This window comes from Macaca mulatta, chromosome 6 (assembly GCF_049350105.2).
Source record: "Macaca mulatta isolate MMU2019108-1 chromosome 6, T2T-MMU8v2.0, whole genome shotgun sequence".
NCBI lineage: Eukaryota > Metazoa > Chordata > Mammalia > Primates > Cercopithecidae > Macaca > Macaca mulatta.
The window spans coordinates 51,509,655-51,529,688 of NC_133411.1; positions in this window are offsets into that span (position 1 = coordinate 51,509,655).

Below are 20,034 nucleotides of genomic sequence, written 5' to 3' on the forward strand. Positions count from 1 at the left end.
ATAACTAAGAGAAAGAAGCTTTCTGAGAAACTTCTTTGTGTTCTGTAAAATCATCTCACAGAGTTACAGCTTTCCCCTCAAGAAGCCTTTCGCTAAGACAGTTCTTGTGGAATTGGCCAAGTGATATTTGGAAGCCCATAGAGGGCTATGGTGAAAAAGGAAATATCCTCCGATGAAATCTGGAAAGAAGCTTTCTGAGAAACTGCTTAGTGTTCTGTTAATTCATCTCACAGAGTTACATCTATATTTCGTGGATCTCTTTGCTAGCCTCATTTCTGTGGAATCTGAGAACAGATATTTCGGATCCCTTTGAAGACTATAGGGCCAAAGGAAATATCCTCCGATAACTAAGAGAAAGAAGCTTTCTGAGAAACTTCTTTGTGTTCTGTGAAATCATCTCACAGAGTTACAGCTTTCCCCTCAAGAAGCCTTTCGCTAAGACAGTTCTTGTGGAATTGGCAAAGTGATATTTGGAAGCCCATAGAGGGCTATGGTGAAAAAGGAAATATCCTCAGATGAAATCTGGAAAGAAGCTTTCTGAGAAACTGCTTAGTGTTCTGTTAATTCATCTCACAGAGTTACATCTCTATTTCGTGGATCACTTGGCTAGCCTTATTTCTGTGGTATCTGAGAACAGATATTTCGGATCCCTTTGAAGACTATAGGGCCAAAGGAAATATCCTCCGATAACTAAGAGAAAGAAGCTTTCTCAGAAACTTCTTTGTGTTCTGTGAAATCATCTCACAGAGTTACAGCTTTCCCCTCAAGAAGCCTTTCGCTAAGACAGTTCTTGTGGAATTGGCAAAGTGATATTTGGAAGCCCATAGAGGGCTATGGTGAAAAAGGAAATATCTTCAGATGAAATCTGGAAAGAAGCTTTCTGAGAAACTGCTTAGTGTTCTGTTAATTCATCTCACAGAGTTACATCTGTATTTCGTGGATCTCTTTGCTAGCCTTATTTCTGTGGAATCTGACAACAGATATTTCGAATCCCTTTGAAGACTATAGGGCCAAAGGAAATATCCTCCGATAACTAAGAGAAAGAAGCTTTCTGAGAAACTTCTTTGTGTTCTGTGAAATCATCTCACAGAGTTACAGCTTTCCCCTCAAGAAGCCTTTCGCTAAGACAGTTCTTTGGGAATTGGCAAAGTGATATTTGGAAGCCCATAGAGGGCTATGGTGAAAAAGGAAATATCCTCAGATGAAATCTGGAAAGAAGCTTTCTGAGAAACTGCTTAGTGTTCTGTTAATTCATCTCACATAGTTACATCTGTATTTCGTGGATCACTTGGCTAGCCTTATTTCTGTGGAATCTGAGAACAGATATTTCGGATCCCTTTGAAGACTATAGGGCCAAAGGAAATATCCTTCGATAACTAAGAGAAAGAAGCTTTCTCAGAAACTTCTTTGTGTTCTGTGAAATCATCTCACAGAGTTACAGCTTTCCCCTCAAGAAGCCTTTCGCTAAGACAGTTCTTGTGGAATTGGCAAAGTGATATTTGGAAGCCCATAGAGGGCTATGGTGAAAAAGGAAATATCCTCAGATGAAATCTGGAAAGAAGCTTTCTGAGAAACTGCTTAGTGTTCTGTTAATTCATCTCACAGAGTTAGATCTGTATTTCGTGGATCACTTGGCTAGCCTTATTTCTGTGGAATCTCAAAACAGATATTTCGGATCCCTTTGAAGACTATAGGGCCAAAGGAAATATCCTCCGATAACTAAGAGAAAGAAGCTTTCTCAGAAACTTCTTTGTGTTCTGTGAAATCATCTCACAGAGTTACAGCTTTCCCCTCAAGAAGCCTTTCGCTAAGACAGTTCTTGTGGAATTGGCCAAGTTATATTTGGAAGCCCTTAGAGGGCTATGGTGAAAAAGGAAATATCCTCAGATGAAATCTGGAAAGAAGCTTTCTGAGAAACTGCTTAGTGTTCTGTTAATTCATCTCACAGAGTTACATCTGTATTTCGTGGATCTCTTTGCTAGCCTTATTTCTGTGGAATCTGACAACAGATATTTCGAATCCCTTTGAAGACTATAGGGCCAAAGGAAATATCCTCCGATAACTAAGAGAAAGAAGCTTTCTGAGAAACTTCTTTGTGTTCTGTAAAATCAGCTCACAGAGTTACAGCTTTCCCCTCAAGAAGCCTTTCGCTAAGACAGTTCTTGTGGAATTGGCCAAGTGATATTTGGAAGCCCATAGAGGGCTATGGTGAAAAAGGAAATATCCTCCGATGAAATCTGGAAAGAAGCTTTCTGAGAAACTGCTTAGTGTTCTGTTAATTCATCTCACAGAGTTACATCTATATTTCGTGGATCTCTTTGCTAGCCTCATTTCTGTGGAATCTGAGAACAGATATTTCGGATCCCTTTGAAGACTATAGGGCCAAAGGAAATATCCTCCGATAACTAAGAGAAAGAAGCTTTCTGAGAAACTTCTTTGTGTTCTGTGAAATCATCTCACAGAGTTACAGCTTTCCCCTCAAGAAGCCTTTCGCTAAGACAGTTCTTGTGGAATTGGCAAAGTGATATTTGGAAGCCCATAGAGGGCTATGGTGAAAAAGGAAATATCCTCAGATGAAATCTGGAAAGAAGCTTTCTGAGAAACTGCTTAGTGTTCTGTTAATTCATCTCACAGAGTTACATCTCTATTTCGTGGATCACTTGGCTAGCCTTATTTCTGTGGTATCTGAGAACAGATATTTCGGATCCCTTTGAAGACTATAGGGCCAAAGGAAATATCCTCCGATAACTAAGAGAAAGAAGCTTTCTCAGAAACTTCTTTGTGTTCTGTGAAATCATCTCACAGAGTTACAGCTTTCCCCTCAAGAAGCCTTTCGCTAAGACAGTTCTTGTGGAATTGGCAAAGTGATATTTGGAAGCCCATAGAGGGCTATGGTGAAAAAGGAAATATCTTCAGATGAAATCTGGAAAGAAGCTTTCTGAGAAACTGCTTAGTGTTCTGTTAATTCATCTCACAGAGTTACATCTGTATTTCGTGGATCTCTTTGCTAGCCTTATTTCTGTGGAATCTGACAACAGATATTTCGAATCCCTTTGAAGACTATAGGGCCAAAGGAAATATCCTCCGATAACTAAGAGAAAGAAGCTTTCTGAGAAACTTCTTTGTGTTCTGTGAAATCATCTCACAGAGTTACAGCTTTCCCCTCAAGAAGCCTTTCGCTAAGACAGTTCTTGTGGAATTGGCAAAGTGATATTTGGAAGCCCATAGAGGGCTATGGTGAAAAAGGAAATATCCTCAGATGAAATCTGGAAAGAAGCTTTCTGAGAAACTGCTTAGTGTTCTGTTAATTCATCTCACATAGTTACATCTGTATTTCGTGGATCACTTGGCTAGCCTTATTTCTGTGGAATCTGAGAACAGATATTTCGGATCCCTTTGAAGACTATAGGGCCAAAGGAAATATCCTTCGATAACTAAGAGAAAGAAGCTTTCTCAGAAACTTCTTTGTGTTCTGTGAAATCATCTCACAGAGTTACAGCTTTCCCCTCAAGAAGCCTTTCGCTAAGACAGTTCTTGTGGAATTGGCAAAGTGATATTTGGAAGCCCATAGAGGGCTATGGTGAAAAAGGAAATATCCTCAGATGAAATCTGGAAAGAAGCTTTCTGAGAAACTGCTTAGTGTTCTGTTAATTCATCTCACAGAGTTACATCTGTATTTCGTGGATCACTTGGCTAGCCTTATTTCTGTGGAATCTCAAAACAGATATTTCGGATCCCTTTGAAGACTATAGGGCCAAAGGAAATATCCTCCGATAACTAAGAGAAAGAAGCTTTCTCAGAAACTTCTTTGTGTTCTGTGAAATCATCTCACAGAGTTACAGCTTTGCCCTCAAGAAGCCTTTCGCTAAGACAGTTCTTGTGGAATTGGCAAAGTGATATTTGGAAGCCCATAGAGGGCTATGGTGAAAAAGGAAATATCCTCAGATGAAATCTGGAAAGAAGCTTTCTGAGAAACTGCTTAGTGTTCTGTTAATTCATCTCACAGAGTTACATCTGTATTTCGTGGATCTCTTTGCTAGCCTTATTTCTGTGGAATCTGACAACAGATATTTCGAATCCCTTTGAAGACTATAGGGCCAAAGGAAATATCCTCCGATAACTAAGAGAAAGAAGCTTTCTGAGAAACTTCTTTGTGTTCTGTTAAATCATCTCACAGAGTTACAGCTTTCCCCTCAAGAAGCCTTTCGCTAAGACAGTTCTTGTGGAATTGGCCAAGTTATATTTGGAAGCCCTTAGAGGGCTATGGTGAAAAAGGAAATATCCTCAGATGAAATCTGGAAAGAAGCTTTCTGAGAAACTGCTTAGTGTTCTGTTAATTCATCTCACAGAGTTACATCTGTATTTCGTGGATCTCTTTGCTAGCCTTATTTCTGTGGAATCTGACAACAGATATTTCGAATCCCTTTGAAGACTATAGGGCCAAAGGAAATATCCTCCGATAACTAAGAGAAAGAAGCTTTCTGAGAAACTTCTTTGTGTTCTGTAAAATCATCTCACAGAGTTACAGCTTTCCCCTCAAGAAGCCTTTCGCTAAGACAGTTCTTGTGGAATTGGCCAAGTGATATTTGGAAGCCCATAGAGGGCTATGGTGAAAAAGGAAATATCCTCCGATGAAATCTGGAAAGAAGCTTTCTGAGAAACTGCTTAGTGTTCTGTTAATTCATCTCACAGAGTTACATCTATATTTCGTGGATCTCTTTGCTAGCCTCATTTCTGTGGAATCTGAGAACAGATATTTCGGATCCCTTTGAAGACTATAGGGCCAAAGGAAATATCCTCCGATAACTAAGAGAAAGAAGCTTTCTGAGAAACTTCTTTGTGTTCTGTGAAATCATCTCACAGAGTTACAGCTTTCCCCTCAAGAAGCCTTTCGCTAAGACAGTTCTTGTGGAATTGGCAAAGTGATATTTGGAAGCCCATAGAGGGCTATGGTGAAAAAGGAAATATCCTCAGATGAAATCTGGAAAGAAGCTTTCTGAGAAACTGCTTAGTGTTCTGTTAATTCATCTCACAGAGTTACATCTCTATTTCGTGGATCACTTGGCTAGCCTTATTTCTGTGGTATCTGAGAACAGATATTTCGGATCCCTTTGAAGACTATAGGGCCAAAGGAAATATCCTCCGATAACTAAGAGAAAGAAGCTTTCTCAGAAACTTCTTTGTGTTCTGTGAAATCATCTCACAGAGTTACAGCTTTCCCCTCAAGAAGCCTTTCGCTAAGACAGTTCTTGTGGAATTGGCAAAGTGATATTTGGAAGCCCATAGAGGGCTATGGTGAAAAAGGAAATATCTTCAGATGAAATCTGGAAAGAAGCTTTCTGAGAAACTGCTTAGTGTTCTGTTAATTCATCTCACAGAGTTACATCTGTATTTCGTGGATCTCTTTGCTAGCCTTATTTCTGTGGAATCTGACAACAGATATTTCGAATCCCTTTGAAGACTATAGGGCCAAAGGAAATATCCTCCGATAACTAAGAGAAAGAAGCTTTCTGAGAAACTTCTTTGTGTTCTGTGAAATCATCTCACAGAGTTACAGCTTTCCCCTCAAGAAGCCTTTCGCTAAGACAGTTCTTGTGGAATTGGCAAAGTGATATTTGGAAGCCCATAGAGGGCTATGGTGAAAAAGGAAATATCCTCCGATGAAATCTGGAAAGAAGCTTTCTGAGAAACTGCTTAGTGTTCTGTTAATTCATCTCACAGAGTTACATCTGTATTTCGTGGATCACTTGGCTAGCCTTATTTCTGTGGAATCTGAGAACAGATATTTCGGATCCCTTTGAAGACTATAGGGCCAAAGGAAATATCCTTCGATAACTAAGAGAAAGAAGCTTTCTCAGAAACTTCTTTGTGTTCTGTGAAATCATCTCACAGAGTTACAGCTTTCCCCTCAAGAAGCCTTTCGCTAAGACAGTTCTTGTGGAATTGGCAAAGTGATATTTGGAAGCCCATAGAGGGCTATGGTGAAAAAGGAAATATCCTCAGATGAAATCTGGAAAGAAGCTTTCTGAGAAACTGCTTAGTGTTCTGTTAATTCATCTCACAGAGTTAGATCTGTATTTCGTGGATCACTTGGCTAGCCTTATTTCTGTGGAATCTCAAAACAGATATTTCGGATCCCTTTGAAGACTATAGGGCCAAAGGAAATATCCTCCGATAACTAAGAGAAAGAAGCTTTCTCAGAAACTTCTTTGTGTTCTGTGAAATCATCTCACAGAGTTACAGCTTTGCCCTCAAGAAGCCTTTCGCTAAGACAGTTCTTGTGGAATTGGCAAAGTGATATTTGGAAGCCCATAGAGGGCTATGGTGAAAAAGGAAATATCCTCAGATGAAATCTGGAAAGAAGCTTTCTGAGAAACTGCTTAGTGTTCTGTTAATTCATCTCACAGAGTTACATCTGTATTTCGTGGATCTCTTTGCTAGCCTTATTTCTGTGGAATCTGACAACAGATATTTCGAATCCCTTTGAAGACTATAGGGCCAAAGGAAATATCCTCCGATAACTAAGAGAAAGAAGCTTTCTCAGAAACTTCTTTGTGTTCTGTGAAATCATCTCACAGAGTTACAGCTTTCCCCTCAAGAAGTCTTTCGCTAAGACAGTTCTTGTGGAATTGGCAAAGTGATATTTGGAAGCCCATAGAGGGCTATGGTGAAAAAGGAAATATCCTCAGATGAAATCTGGAAAGAAGCTTCCTGAGAAACTGCTTAGTGTTCTGTTAATTCATCTCACAGAGTTACATCTGTATTTCGTGGATCTCTTTGCTAGCCTTATTTCTGTGGAATCTGACAACAGATATTTCGAATCCCTTTGAAGACTATAGGGCCAAAGGAAATATCCTCCGATAACTAAGAGAAAGAAGCTTTCTGAGAAACTTCTTTGTGTTCTGTAAAATCATCTCACAGAGTTACAGCTTTCCCCTCAAGAAGCCTTTCGCTAAGACAGTTCTTGTGGAATTGGCCAAGTGATATTTGGAAGCCCATAGAGGGCTATGGTGAAAAAGGAAATATCCTCCGATGAAATCTGGAAAGAAGCTTTCTGAGAAACTGTTTAGTGTTCTGTTAATTCATCTCACAGAGTTACATCTATATTTCGTGGATCTCTTTGCTAGCCTCATTTCTGTGGAATCTGAGAACAGATATTTCGGATCCCTTTGAAGACTATAGGGCCAAAGGAAATATCCTCCGATAACTAAGAGAAAGAAGCTTTCTGAGAAACTTCTTTGTGTTCTGTGAAATCATCTCACAGAGTTACAGCTTTCCCCTCTAGAAGCCTTTCGCTAAGACAGTTCTTGTGGAATTGGCAAAGTGATATTTGGAAGCCCATAGAGGGCTATGGTGAAAAAGGAAATATCCTCAGATGAAATCTGGAAAGAAGCTTTCTGAGAAACTGCTTAGTGTTCTGTTAATTCATCTCACAGAGTTACATCTGTATTTCGTGGATCTCTTTGCTAGCCTTATTTCTGTGGAATCTGACAACAGATATTTCGAATCCCTTTGAAGACTATAGGGCCAAAGGAAATATCCTCCGATAACTAAGAGAAAGAAGCTTTCTGAGAAACTTCTTTGTGTTCTGTGAAATCATCTCACAGAGTTACAGCTTTCCCCTCAAGAAGCCTTTCGCTAAGACAGTTCTTGTGGAATTGGCAAAGTGATATTTGGAAGCCCATAGAGGGCTATGGTGAAAAAGGAAATATCCTCAGATGAAATCTGGAAAGAAGCTTTCTGAGAAACTGCTTAGTGTTCTGTTAATTCATCTCACATAGTTACATCTGTATTTCGTGGATCACTTGGCTAGCCTTATTTCTGTGGAATCTGAGAACAGATATTTCGGATCCCTTTGAAGACTATAGGGCCAAAGGAAATATCCTTCGATAACTAAGAGAAAGAAGCTTTCTCAGAAACTTCTTTGTGTTCTGTGAAATCATCTCACAGAGTTACAGCTTTCCCCTCAAGAAGCCTTTCGCTAAGACAGTTCTTGTGGAATTGGCAAAGTGATATTTGGAAGCCCATAGAGGGCTATGGTGAAAAAGGAAATATCCTCAGATGAAATCTGGAAAGAAGCTTTCTGAGAAACTGCTTAGTGTTCTGTTAATTCATCTCACAGAGTTAGATCTGTATTTCGTGGATCACTTGGCTAGCCTTATTTCTGTGGAATCTCAAAACAGATATTTCGGATCCCTTTGAAGACTATAGGGCCAAAGGAAATATCCTCCGATAACTAAGAGAAAGAAGCTTTCTCAGAAACTTCTTTGTGTTCTGTGAAATCATCTCACAGAGTTACAGCTTTGCCCTCAAGAAGCCTTTCGCTAAGACAGTTCTTGTGGAATTGGCAAAGTGATATTTGGAAGCCCATAGAGGGCTATGGTGAAAAAGGAAATATCCTCAGATGAAATCTGGAAAGAAGCTTTCTGAGAAACTGCTTAGTGTTCTGTTAATTCATCTCACAGAGTTACATCTGTATTTCGTGGATCTCTTTGCTAGCCTTATTTCTGTGGAATCTGACAACAGATATTTCGAATCCCTTTGAAGACTATAGGGCCAAAGGAAATATCCTCCGATAACTAAGAGAAAGAAGCTTTCTCAGAAACTTCTTTGTGTTCTGTGAAATCATCTCACAGAGTTACAGCTTTCCCCTCAAGAAGTCTTTCGCTAAGACAGTTCTTGTGGAATTGGCAAAGTGATATTTGGAAGCCCATAGAGGGCTATGGTGAAAAAGGAAATATCCTCAGATGAAATCTGGAAAGAAGCTTCCTGAGAAACTGCTTAGTGTTCTGTTAATTCATCTCACAGAGTTACATCTGTATTTCGTGGATCTCTTTGCTAGCCTTATTTCTGTGGAATCTGACAACAGATATTTCGAATCCCTTTGAAGACTATAGGGCCAAAGGAAATATCCTCCGATAACTAAGAGAAAGAAGCTTTCTGAGAAACTTCTTTGTGTTCTGTAAAATCATCTCACAGAGTTACAGCTTTCCCCTCAAGAAGCCTTTCGCTAAGACAGTTCTTGTGGAATTGGCCAAGTGATATTTGGAAGCCCATAGAGGGCTATGGTGAAAAAGGAAATATCCTCCGATGAAATCTGGAAAGAAGCTTTCTGAGAAACTGTTTAGTGTTCTGTTAATTCATCTCACAGAGTTACATCTATATTTCGTGGATCTCTTTGCTAGCCTCATTTCTGTGGAATCTGAGAACAGATATTTCGGATCCCTTTGAAGACTATAGGGCCAAAGGAAATATCCTCCGATAACTAAGAGAAAGAAGCTTTCTGAGAAACTTCTTTGTGTTCTGTGAAATCATCTCACAGAGTTACAGCTTTCCCCTCTAGAAGCCTTTCGCTAAGACAGTTCTTGTGGAATTGGCAAAGTGATATTTGGAAGCCCATAGAGGGCTATGGTGAAAAAGGAAATATCCTCAGATGAAATCTGGAAAGAAGCTTTCTGAGAAACTGCTTAGTGTTCTGTTAATTCATCTCACAGAGTTACATCTCTATTTCGTGGATCACTTGGCTAGCCTTATTTCTGTGGTATCTGAGAACAGATATTTCGGATCCCTTTGAAGACTATAGGGCCAAAGGAAATATCCTCCGATAACTAAGAGAAAGAAGCTTTCTCAGAAACTTCTTTGTGTTCTGTGAAATCATCTCACAGAGTTACAGCTTTCCCCTCAAGAAGCCTTTCGCTAAGACAGTTCTTGTGGAATTGGCAAAGTGATATTTGGAAGCCCATAGAGGGCTATGGTGAAAAAGGAAATATCCTCAGATGAAATCTGGAAAGAAGCTTTCTGAGAAACTGCTTAGTGTTCTGTTAATTCATCTCACAGAGTTACATCTGTATTTCGTGGATCTCTTTGCTAGCCTTATTTCTGTGGAATCTGACAACAGATATTTCGAATCCCTTTGAAGACTATAGGGCCAAAGGAAATATCCTCTGATAACTAAGAGAAAGAAGCTTTCTGAGAAACTTCTTTGTGTTCTGTGAAATCATCTCACAGAGTTACAGCTTTCCCCTCAAGAAGCCTTTCGCTAAGACAGTTCTTGTGGAATTGGCCAAGTGATATTTGGAAGCCCATAGAGGGCTATGGTGAAAAAGGAAATATCCTCCGATGAAATCTGGAAAGAAGCTTTCTGAGAAACTGCTTAGTGTTCTGTTAATTCATCTCACAGAGTTACATCTATATTTCGTGGATCTCTTTGCTAGCCTCATTTCTGTGGAATCTGAGAACAGATATTTCGGATCCCTTTGAAGACTATAGGGCCAAAGGAAATATCCTCCGATAACTAAGAGAAAGAAGCTTTCTGAGAAACTTCTTTGTGTTCTGTGAAATCATCTCACAGAGTTACAGCTTTCCCCTCAAGAAGCCTTTCGCTAAGACAGTTCTTGTGGAATTGGCAAAGTGATATTTGGAAGCCCATAGAGGGCTATGGTGAAAAAGGAAATATCCTCAGATGAAATCTGGAAAGAAGCTTTCTGAGAAACTGCTTAGTGTTCTGTTAATTCATCTCACAGAGTTACATCTCTATTTCGTGGATCACTTGGCTAGCCTTATTTCTGTGGTATCTGAGAACAGATATTTCGGATCCCTTTGAAGACTATAGGGCCAAAGGAAATATCCTCCGATAACTAAGAGAAAGAAGCTTTCTCAGAAACTTCTTTGTGTTCTGTGAAATCATCTCACACAGTTACAGCTTTCCCCTCAAGAAGCCTTTCGCTAAGACAGTTCTTGTGCAATTGGCCAAGTGATATTTGGAAGCCCATAGAGGGCTATGGTGAAAAAGGAAATATCCTCAGATGAAATCTGGAAAGAAGCTTTCTGAGAAACTGCTTAGTGTTCTGTTAATTCATCTCACAGAGTTACATCTGTATTTCGTGGATCTCTTTGCTAGCCTTATTTCTGTGGAATCTGACAACAGATATTTCGAATCCCTTTGAAGACTATAGGGCCAAAGGAAATATCCTCCGATAACTAAGAGAAAGAAGCTTTCTGAGAAACTTCTTTGTGTTCTGTGAAATCATCTCACAGAGTTACAGCTTTCCCCTCAAGAAGCCTTTCGCTAAGACAGTTCTTGTGGAATTGGCAAAGTGATATTTGGAAGCCCATAGAGGGCTATGGTGAAAAAGGAAATATCCTCAGATGAAATCTGGAAAGAAGCTTTCTGAGAAACTGCTTAGTGTTCTGTTAATTCATCTCACAGAGTTACATCTGTATTTCGTGGATCACTTGGCTAGCCTTATTTCTGTGGAATCTGAGAACAGATATTTCGGATCCCTTTGAAGACTATAGGGCCAAAGGAAATATCCTTCGATAACTAAGAGAAAGAAGCTTTCTCAGAAACTTCTTTGTGTTCTGTGAAATCATCTCACAGAGTTACAGCTTTCCCCTCAAGAAGCCTTTCGCTAAGACAGTTCTTGTGGAATTGGCAAAGTGATATTTGGAAGCCCATAGAGGGCTATGGTGAAAAAGGAAATATCCTCAGATGAAATCTGGAAAGAAGCTTTCTGAGAAACTGCTTAGTGTTCTGTTAATTCATCTCACAGAGTTACATCTGTATTTCGTGGATCATTTGGCTAGCCTTATTTCTGTGGAATCTGAGAACAGATATTTCGGATCCCTTTGAAGACTCTAGGGCCAAAGGAAATATCCTCCGATAACTAAGAGAAAGAAGCTTTCTCAGAAACTTCTTTGTGTTCTGTGAAATCATCTCACAGAGTTACAGCTTTGCCCTCAAGAAGCCTTTCGCTAAGACAGTTCTTGTGGAATTGGCAAAGTGATATTTGGAAGCCCATAGAGGGCTATGGTGAAAAAGGAAATATCCTCAGATGAAATCTGGAAAGAAGCTTTCTGAGAAACTGCTTAGTGTTCTGTTAATTCATCTCACAGAGTTACATCTGTATTTCGTGGATCTCTTTGCTAGCCTTATTTCTGTGGAATCTGACAACAGATATTTCGAATCCCTTTGAAGACTATAGGGCCAAAGGAAATATCCTCCGAAAACTAAGAGAAAGAAGGTTTCTGAGAAACTTCTTTGTGTTCTGTGAAATCATCTCACAGAGTTACAGCTTTCCCCTCAAGAAGCCTTTCGCTAAAACAGTTCTTGTGGAATTGGCAAAGTGATATTTGGAAGCCCATAGAGGGCTATGGTGAAAAAGGAAATATCCTCAGATGAAATCTGGAAAGAAGCTTTCTGAGAAACTGCTTAGTGTTCTGTTAATTCATCTCACAGAGTTACATCTGTATTTCGTGGATCTCTTTGCTAGCCTTATTTCTGTGGAATCTGACAACAGATATTTCGAATCCCTTTGAAGACTATAGGGCCAAAGGAAATATACTCCGATAACTAAGAGAAAGAAGCTTTCTGAGAAACTTCTTTGTGTTCTGTAAAATCATCTCACAGAGTTACAGCTTTCCCCTCAAGAAGCCTTTCGCTAAGACAGTTCTTGTGGAATTGGCCAAGTGATATTTGGAAGCCCATAGAGGGCTATGGTGAAAAAGGAAATATCCTCCGATGAAATCTGGAAAGAAGCTTTCTGAGAAACTGCTTAGTGTTCTGTTAATTCATCTCACAGAGTTACATCTATATTTCGCGGATCTCTTTGCTAGCCTCATTTCTGTGGAATCTGAGAACAGATATTTCGGATCCCTTTGAAGACTATAGGGCCAAAGGAAATATCCTCCGAAAACTAAGAGAAAGAAGGTTTCTGAGAACCTTCTTTGTGTTCTGTCAAATCAGCTCACAGAGTTACAGCTTTCCCCTCAAGAAGCCCTTCGCTAAGACAGTTCTTGTGGAATTGGCAAAGTGATATTTGGAAGCCCTTAGAGGGCTATGGTGAAAAAGGAAATATCCTCCGATGAAATCTGGAAAGAAGCTCTCTGAGAAACTGCTTAGTGTTCTGTTAGTTCATCTCACAGAGTTACATCTATATTTCGTGGATCTCTTTGCTAGCCTTATTTCTGTGGAATCTGAGAACAGATATTTCGGATCCGTTTGAAGACTATAGGGACAAAGGAAATATCCTCCGAAAACTAAGAGAAAGAAGCTTTCTGAGAAACTTCTTTGTGTTCTGTGAAATGAGCTCACAGAGTTACAGCTTTCCACTCAAGAAGCCTTTCGCTAAGACAGTTCTTGTGGAATTGGCAAAGTGATATTTGGAAGCCCATGGAGGGCTACGGTGAAAAAGGAAATATCCTCAGATGAAATCTGGAAAGAAGCTTTTTGAGAAACTGCTTAGTGTTCTGTTAATTCATCTCACAGAGTTACATCTGTATTTCGTGGATCTCTTTGCTAGACTTATTTCTGTGGAATCTGAGAACAGATATTTCGGATCCCTTTGAAGACTATAGGGCCAAAGGAAATATCCTCCGATAACAAAGAGAAAGAAGCTTTGTGAGAAATTTCTTTGTGTTCTATGTAATCATCTCACGGAGTTACAACTTTCCCCTCAAGAAGCCTTTCGCTAAGACAGTTCTTGTGGAATTGGCAAAGTGATATTTGGACGCCCATAGAGGGCTATGGTAAAAAAGGAAATATCCTCCGATGAAATATGGAAAGAAGCTTTCTGAGAAACTGCTTAGTGTTCTGTTAATTCATCTCACAGAGTTACATCTGTATTTCGTGGATCTCTTTGCTAGGCTTATTTCTGTGGAATCTGAGAACAGATATTTCGGATCCCTTTGAAGACTATAGGGCCAAAGGAAATATCCTCGGATAACAAAGAAAAAGAAGCTTTCTGAGAAACTTTTTTGTGTTCTGTGAAATCATCTCACAGAGATACAGCTTTCCCCTCAAGAAGCCTTTCGCTAAGTCAGTTCTTGTGGAATTGGCAAAGTGATATTTGGAAGCCCATAGAGGGCTATGGTGAAAAAGGAAATATCCTCCGATGAAATCTGGAAAGAAGCTTTCTGAGAAACTGCTTAGTGTTCTGTTAATTCATCTCACAGAGTTACATCTGTATTTCGTGGATCTCTTTGCTAGCCTTATTTCTGTGGAATTTGAGAACAGATATTTCGGATCCCTTTGAAGACTATCGGGCCAAAGGAAATATCCTCCGATAACTAAGAGAAAGAAGCTTTCTGAGAAACTTCTTTGTGTTCTGTGAAATCAACTCACAGAGATACAGCTTTCCCCTCAAGAAGCCTTTCGCTAAGACAGTTCTTGTGTAATTGGCCAAGTGATATTTGGAAGCCCATAGAGGGCTATGGTGAAAAAGGAAATATCCTCAGATGAAATCTGGAAAGAAGCTTTCTGAGAAACTGCTTAGTGTTCTGTTAATTCATCTCACAGAGTTACATCTGTATTTCGTGGATCTCTTTGCTAGCCTTATTTCTGTGGAATCTGACAACAGATATTTCGGATCCCTCTGAAGACTATAGGGCCAAAGGAAATATCCTCCGATAACTAAGAGAAAGAAGCTTTCTCAGAAACTTCTTTGTGTTCTGTGAAATCATCTCACAGAGTTACAGCTTTCCCCTCAAGAAGCCTTTCGCTAAGACAGTTCTTGTGGAATTGGCAAAGTGATATTTGGAAGCCCATAGAGGGCTATGGTGAAAAAGGAAATATCCTCAGATGAAATCTGGAAAGAAGCTTTCTGAGAAACTGCTTAGTGTTCTGTTAATTCATCTCACAGAGTTACATCTGTATTTCGTGGATCTCTTTGCTAGCCTTATTTCTGTGGAATCTGACAACAGATATTTCGAATCCCTTTGAAGACTATAGGGCCAAAGGAAATATCCTCCGATAACTAAGAGAAAGAAGCTTTCTGAGAATCTTCTTTGTGTTCTGTGAAATCATCTCACAGAGTTACAGCTTTCCACTCAAGAAGCCTTTCGCTAAGACAGTTCTTGTGGAATTGGCAAAGTGATATTTGGAAGCCCTTAGAGGGCTATGGTGAAAAAGGAAATATCCTCCGATGAAATCTGGAAAGAAGCTTTCTGAGAAACTGCTTAGTGTTCTGTTAATTCATCTCACAGAGTTACATCTATATTTCGTGGATCTCTTTGCTAGCCTTATTTCTGTGGAATCTGAGAACAGATATTTCGGATCCCTTTGAAGACTATAGGGCCAAAGGAAATATCCTCCGAAAACTAAGAGAAAGAAGGTTTCTGAGAAACTTCTTTGTGTTCTGTCAAATCAGCTCACAGAGTTACAGCTTTCCTCTCAAGAAGCCTTTCGCTAAGACAGTTCTTGTGGAATTGGCAAAGTGATATTTGGAAGCCCAAAGAGGGCTATGGTGAAAAAGGAAATATCCTGAGATGAAATCTGGGAAGAAGCTTTCTGAGAAACTGCTTAGAGTTCTGTTAATTCATCTCACAGAGTTACATCTATATTTCGTGGATCTCTTTGCTAGCCTTATTTCTGTGGAATCTGAGAACAGATATTTCGGATCCCTTTCAAGACTATAGGGCCAAAGGAAATATCCTCCGAAAACTAAGAGAAAGAAGCTGTCTGAGAAACTTCTTTGTGTTCTGTGAAATGAGCTCACAGAGTTACAGCTTTCCCCTCAAGAAGCCTTTCGCTAAGACTGTTCTTGTGGAATTGGCAAAGTGATATTTGGAAGCCCATAGAGGGCTATGGTGAAAAAGGAAATATCCTCCGATGAAATCTGGAAAGAAGCTCTCTGAGAAACTGCTTAGTGTTCTGTTAATTCCTCTCACAGAGTTACATCTATATTTCGTGGATCTCTTTGCTAGCCTTATTTCTGTGGAATCTGAGAACAGATATTTCGGATCCGTTTGAAGACTATAGGGACAAAGGAAATATCCTCCGAAAACTAAGAGAAAGAAGCTTTCTGAGAAACTTCTTTGTGTTCTGTGAAATGAGCTCACAGAGTTACAGCTTTCCACTCAAGAAGCCTTTCGCTAAGACAGTTCTTGTGGAATTGGCAAAGTGATATTTGGAAGCCCACAGAGGGCTATGGTGAAAAAGGAAATATCCTCAGATGAAATCTGGAAAGAAGCTTTCTGAGAAACTGCTTAGTGTTCTGTTAATTCATCTCACAGAGTTACATCTGTATTTCGTGTATCTCTTTGCTAGCCTTATTTCTGTGGAATCTGAGAAAAGATATTTCGGATCCCTTTGAAGACTATAGGGCCAAAGGAAATATCCTCCGATAACAAAGAGAAAGAAGCTTTGTGAGAAATTTCTTTGTGTTCTATGTAATCATCTCACAGAGTTACAACTTTCCCCTCAAGAAGCCTTTCGCTAAGACAGTTCTTGTGGAATTGGCAAAGTGATATTTGGAAGCCCATAGAGGGCTATGGTGAAAAAGGAAATATCCTCCGATGAAATCTGGAAAGAAGCTTTCTGAGAAACTGCTTAGTGTTCTGTTAATTCATCTCACAGAGTTACATCTGTATTTCGTGGATCTCTTTGCTAGGCTTATTTCTGTGGAATCTGAGAACAGATATTTCGGATCCCTTTGAAGACTATAGGGCCAAAGGAAATATCCTCGGATAACAAAGAAAAAGAAGCTTTCTGAGAAACTTTTTTGTGTTCTGTGAAATCATCTCACAGAGTTACAGCTTTCCCCTCAAGAAGCCTTTCGCTAAGGCAGTTCTTGTGGAATTGGCAAAGTGATATTTGGAAGCCCATAGAGGGCTATGGTGAAAAAGGAAATATCCTCAAATGAAATCTGGAAAGAAGCTTTCTGAGAAACTGCTTAGTGTTCTGTTAATTCATCTCACAGAGTTACATCTGTATTTCGTGGATCTCTTTGCTAGCCTTATTTCTGTGGAATCTGACAACAGATATTTCGAATCCCTTTGAAGACTATAGGGCCAAAGGAAATATCCTCCGATAACTAAGAGAAAGAAGCTTTCTGAGAAACTTCTTTGTGTTCTGTGAAATCATCTCACAGAGTTACAGCTTTCCCCTTAAGAAGCCTTTCGCTAAGACAGTTCTTGTGGAATTGGCAAAGTGATATTTGGAAGCCCATAGAGGGCTATGGTGAAAAAGGAAATATCCTCCGATGAAATCTGGAAAGAAGCTTTCTGAGAAACTGCTTAGTGTTCTGTTAATTCATCTCACAGAGTTACATCTATATTTCGTGGATCTCTTTGCTAGCCTTATTTCTGTGGAATCTGAGAACAGATATTTCGGATCCCTTTGAAGACTATAGGGCCAAAGGAAATATCCTCGGAAAACTAAGAGAAAGAAGGTTTCTGAGAAACTTCTTTGTGTTCTGTCAAATCAGCTCACAGAGTTACAGCTTTCCTCTCAAGAAGCCTTTCGCTAAGACAGTTCTTGTGGAATTGGCAAAGTGATATTTGGAAGCCCAAAGAGGGCTATGGTGAAAAAGGAAATATCCTGAGATGAAATCTGGGAAGAAGCTTTCTGAGAAACTGCTTAGAGTTCTGTTAATTCATCTCACAGAGTTACATCTATATTTCGTGGATCTCTTTGCTAGCCTTATTTCTGTGGAATCTGAGAACAGATATTTCGGATCCCTTTCAAGACTATAGGGCCAAAGGAAATATCCTCCGAAATCTAAGAGAAAGAAGCTGTCTGAGAAACTTCTTTGTGTTCTGTGAAATGAGCTCACAGAATTACAGCTTTCCCCTCAAGAAGCCTTTCGCTAAGACAGTTCTTGTGGAATTGGCAAAGTGATATTTGGAAGCCCATAGAGGGCTATGGTGAAAAAGGAAATATCCTCCGATGAAATCTGGAAAGAAGCTCTCTGAGAAACTGCTTAGTGTTCTGTTAATTCCTCTCACAGAGTTACATCTATATTTCGTGGATCTCTTTGCTAGCCTTATTTCTGTGGAATCTGAGAACAGATATTTCGAATCCGTTTGAAGACTATAGGGACAAAGGAAATATCCTCCGAAAACTAAGAGAAAGAAGCTTTCTGAGAAACTTCTTTGTGTTCTGTGAAATGAGCTCACAGAGTTACAGCTTTCCACTCAAGAAGCCTTTCGCTAAGACAGTTCTTGTGGAATTGGCAAAGTGATATTTGGAAGCCCATAGAGGGCTATGGTGAAAAAGGAAATATCCTCCGATGAAATCTGGAAAGAAGCTTTCTGAGAAACTGCTTAGTGTTCTGTTAATTCATCTCACAGAGTTACATCTGTATTTCGTGGATCTCTTTGCTAGCCTTATTTCTGTGGAATCTGAGAACAGATATTTCGGATCCCTTTGAAGACTATAGGGCCAAAGGAAATATCCTCGGATAACAAAGAAAAAGAAGCTTTCTGAGAAACTTTTTTGTGTTCTGTGAAATCATCTCACAGAGTTACAGCTTTCCCCTCAAGAAGCCTTTCGCTAAGGCAGTTCTTGTGGAATTGGCAAAGTGATATTTGGAAGCCCATAGAGGGCTATGGTGAAAAAGGAAATATCCTCAAATGAAATCTGGAAAGAAGCTTTCTGAGAAACTGCTTAGTGTTCTGTTAATTCATCTCACAGAGTTACATCTGTATTTCGTGGATCTCTTTGCTAGCCTTATTTCTGTGGAATCTGACAACAGATATTTCGAATCCCTTTGAAGACTATAGGGCCAAAGGAAATATCCTCCGATAACTAAGAGAAAGAAGCTTTCTGAGAAACTTCTTTGTGTTCTGTGAAATCATCTCACAGAGTTACAGCTTTCCCCTTAAGAAGCCTTTCGCTAAGACAGTTCTTGTGGAATTGGCAAAGTGATATTTGGAAGCCCATAGAGGGCTATGGTGAAAAAGGAAATATCCTCCGATGAAATCTGGAAAGAAGCTTTCTGAGAAACTGCTTAGTGTTCTGTTAATTCATCTCACAGAGTTACATCTATATTTCGTGGATCTCTTTGCTAGCCTTATTTCTGTGGAATCTGAGAACAGATATTTCGGATCCCTTTGAAGACTATAGGGCCAAAGGAAATATCCTCGGAAAACTAAGAGAAAGAAGGTTTCTGAGAAACTTCTTTGTGTTCTGTCAAATCAGCTCACAGAGTTACAGCTTTCCTCTCAAGAAGCCTTTCGCTAAGACAGTTCTTGTGGAATTGGCAAAGTGATATTTGGAAGCCCAAAGAGGGCTATGGTGAAAAAGGAAATATCCTGAGATGAAATCTGGGAAGAAGCTTTCTGAGAAACTGCTTAGAGTTCTGTTAATTCATCTCACAGAGTTACATCTATATTTCGTGGATCTCTTTGCTAGCCTTATTTCTGTGGAATCTGAGAACAGATATTTCGGATCCCTTTCAAGACTATAGGGCCAAAGGAAATATCCTCCGAAATCTAAGAGAAAGAAGCTGTCTGAGAAACTTCTTTGTGTTCTGTGAAATGAGCTCACAGAATTACAGCTTTCCCCTCAAGAAGCCTTTCGCTAAGACAGTTCTTGTGGAATTGGCAAAGTGATATTTGGAAGCCCATAGAGGGCTATGGTGAAAAAGGAAATATCCTCCGATGAAATCTGGAAAGAAGCTCTCTGAGAAACTGCTTAGTGTTCTGTTAATTCCTCTCACAGAGTTACATCTATATTTCGTGGATCTCTTTGCTAGCCTTATTTCTGTGGAATCTGAGAACAGATATTTCGAATCCGTTTGAAGACTATAGGGACAAAGGAAATATCCTCCGAAAACTAAGAGAAAGAAGCTTTCTGAGAAACTTCTTTGTGTTCTGTGAAATGAGCTCACAGAGTTACAGCTTTCCACTCAAGAAGCCTTTCGCTAAGACAGTTCTTGTGGAATTGGCAAAGTGATATTTGGAAGCCCATAGAGGGCTATGGTGAAAAAGGAAATATCCTCAGATGAAATCTGGAAAGAAGCTTTCTGAGAAACTGCTTTGTGTTCTGTTAATTCATCTCACAGAGTTACATCTGTATTTCGTGGATCTCTTTGCTAGCCTTATTTCTGTGGAATCTGAGAAAAGATATTTCGGATCCCTTTGAAGACTATAGGGCCAAAGGAAATATCCTCCGATAACAAAGAGAAAGAAGCTTTGTGAGAAATTTCTTTGTGTTCTATGTAATCATCTCACAGAGTTACAACTTTCCCCTCAAGAAGCCTTTCGCTAAGACAGTTCTTGTGGAATTGGCAAAGTGATATTTGGAAGCCCATA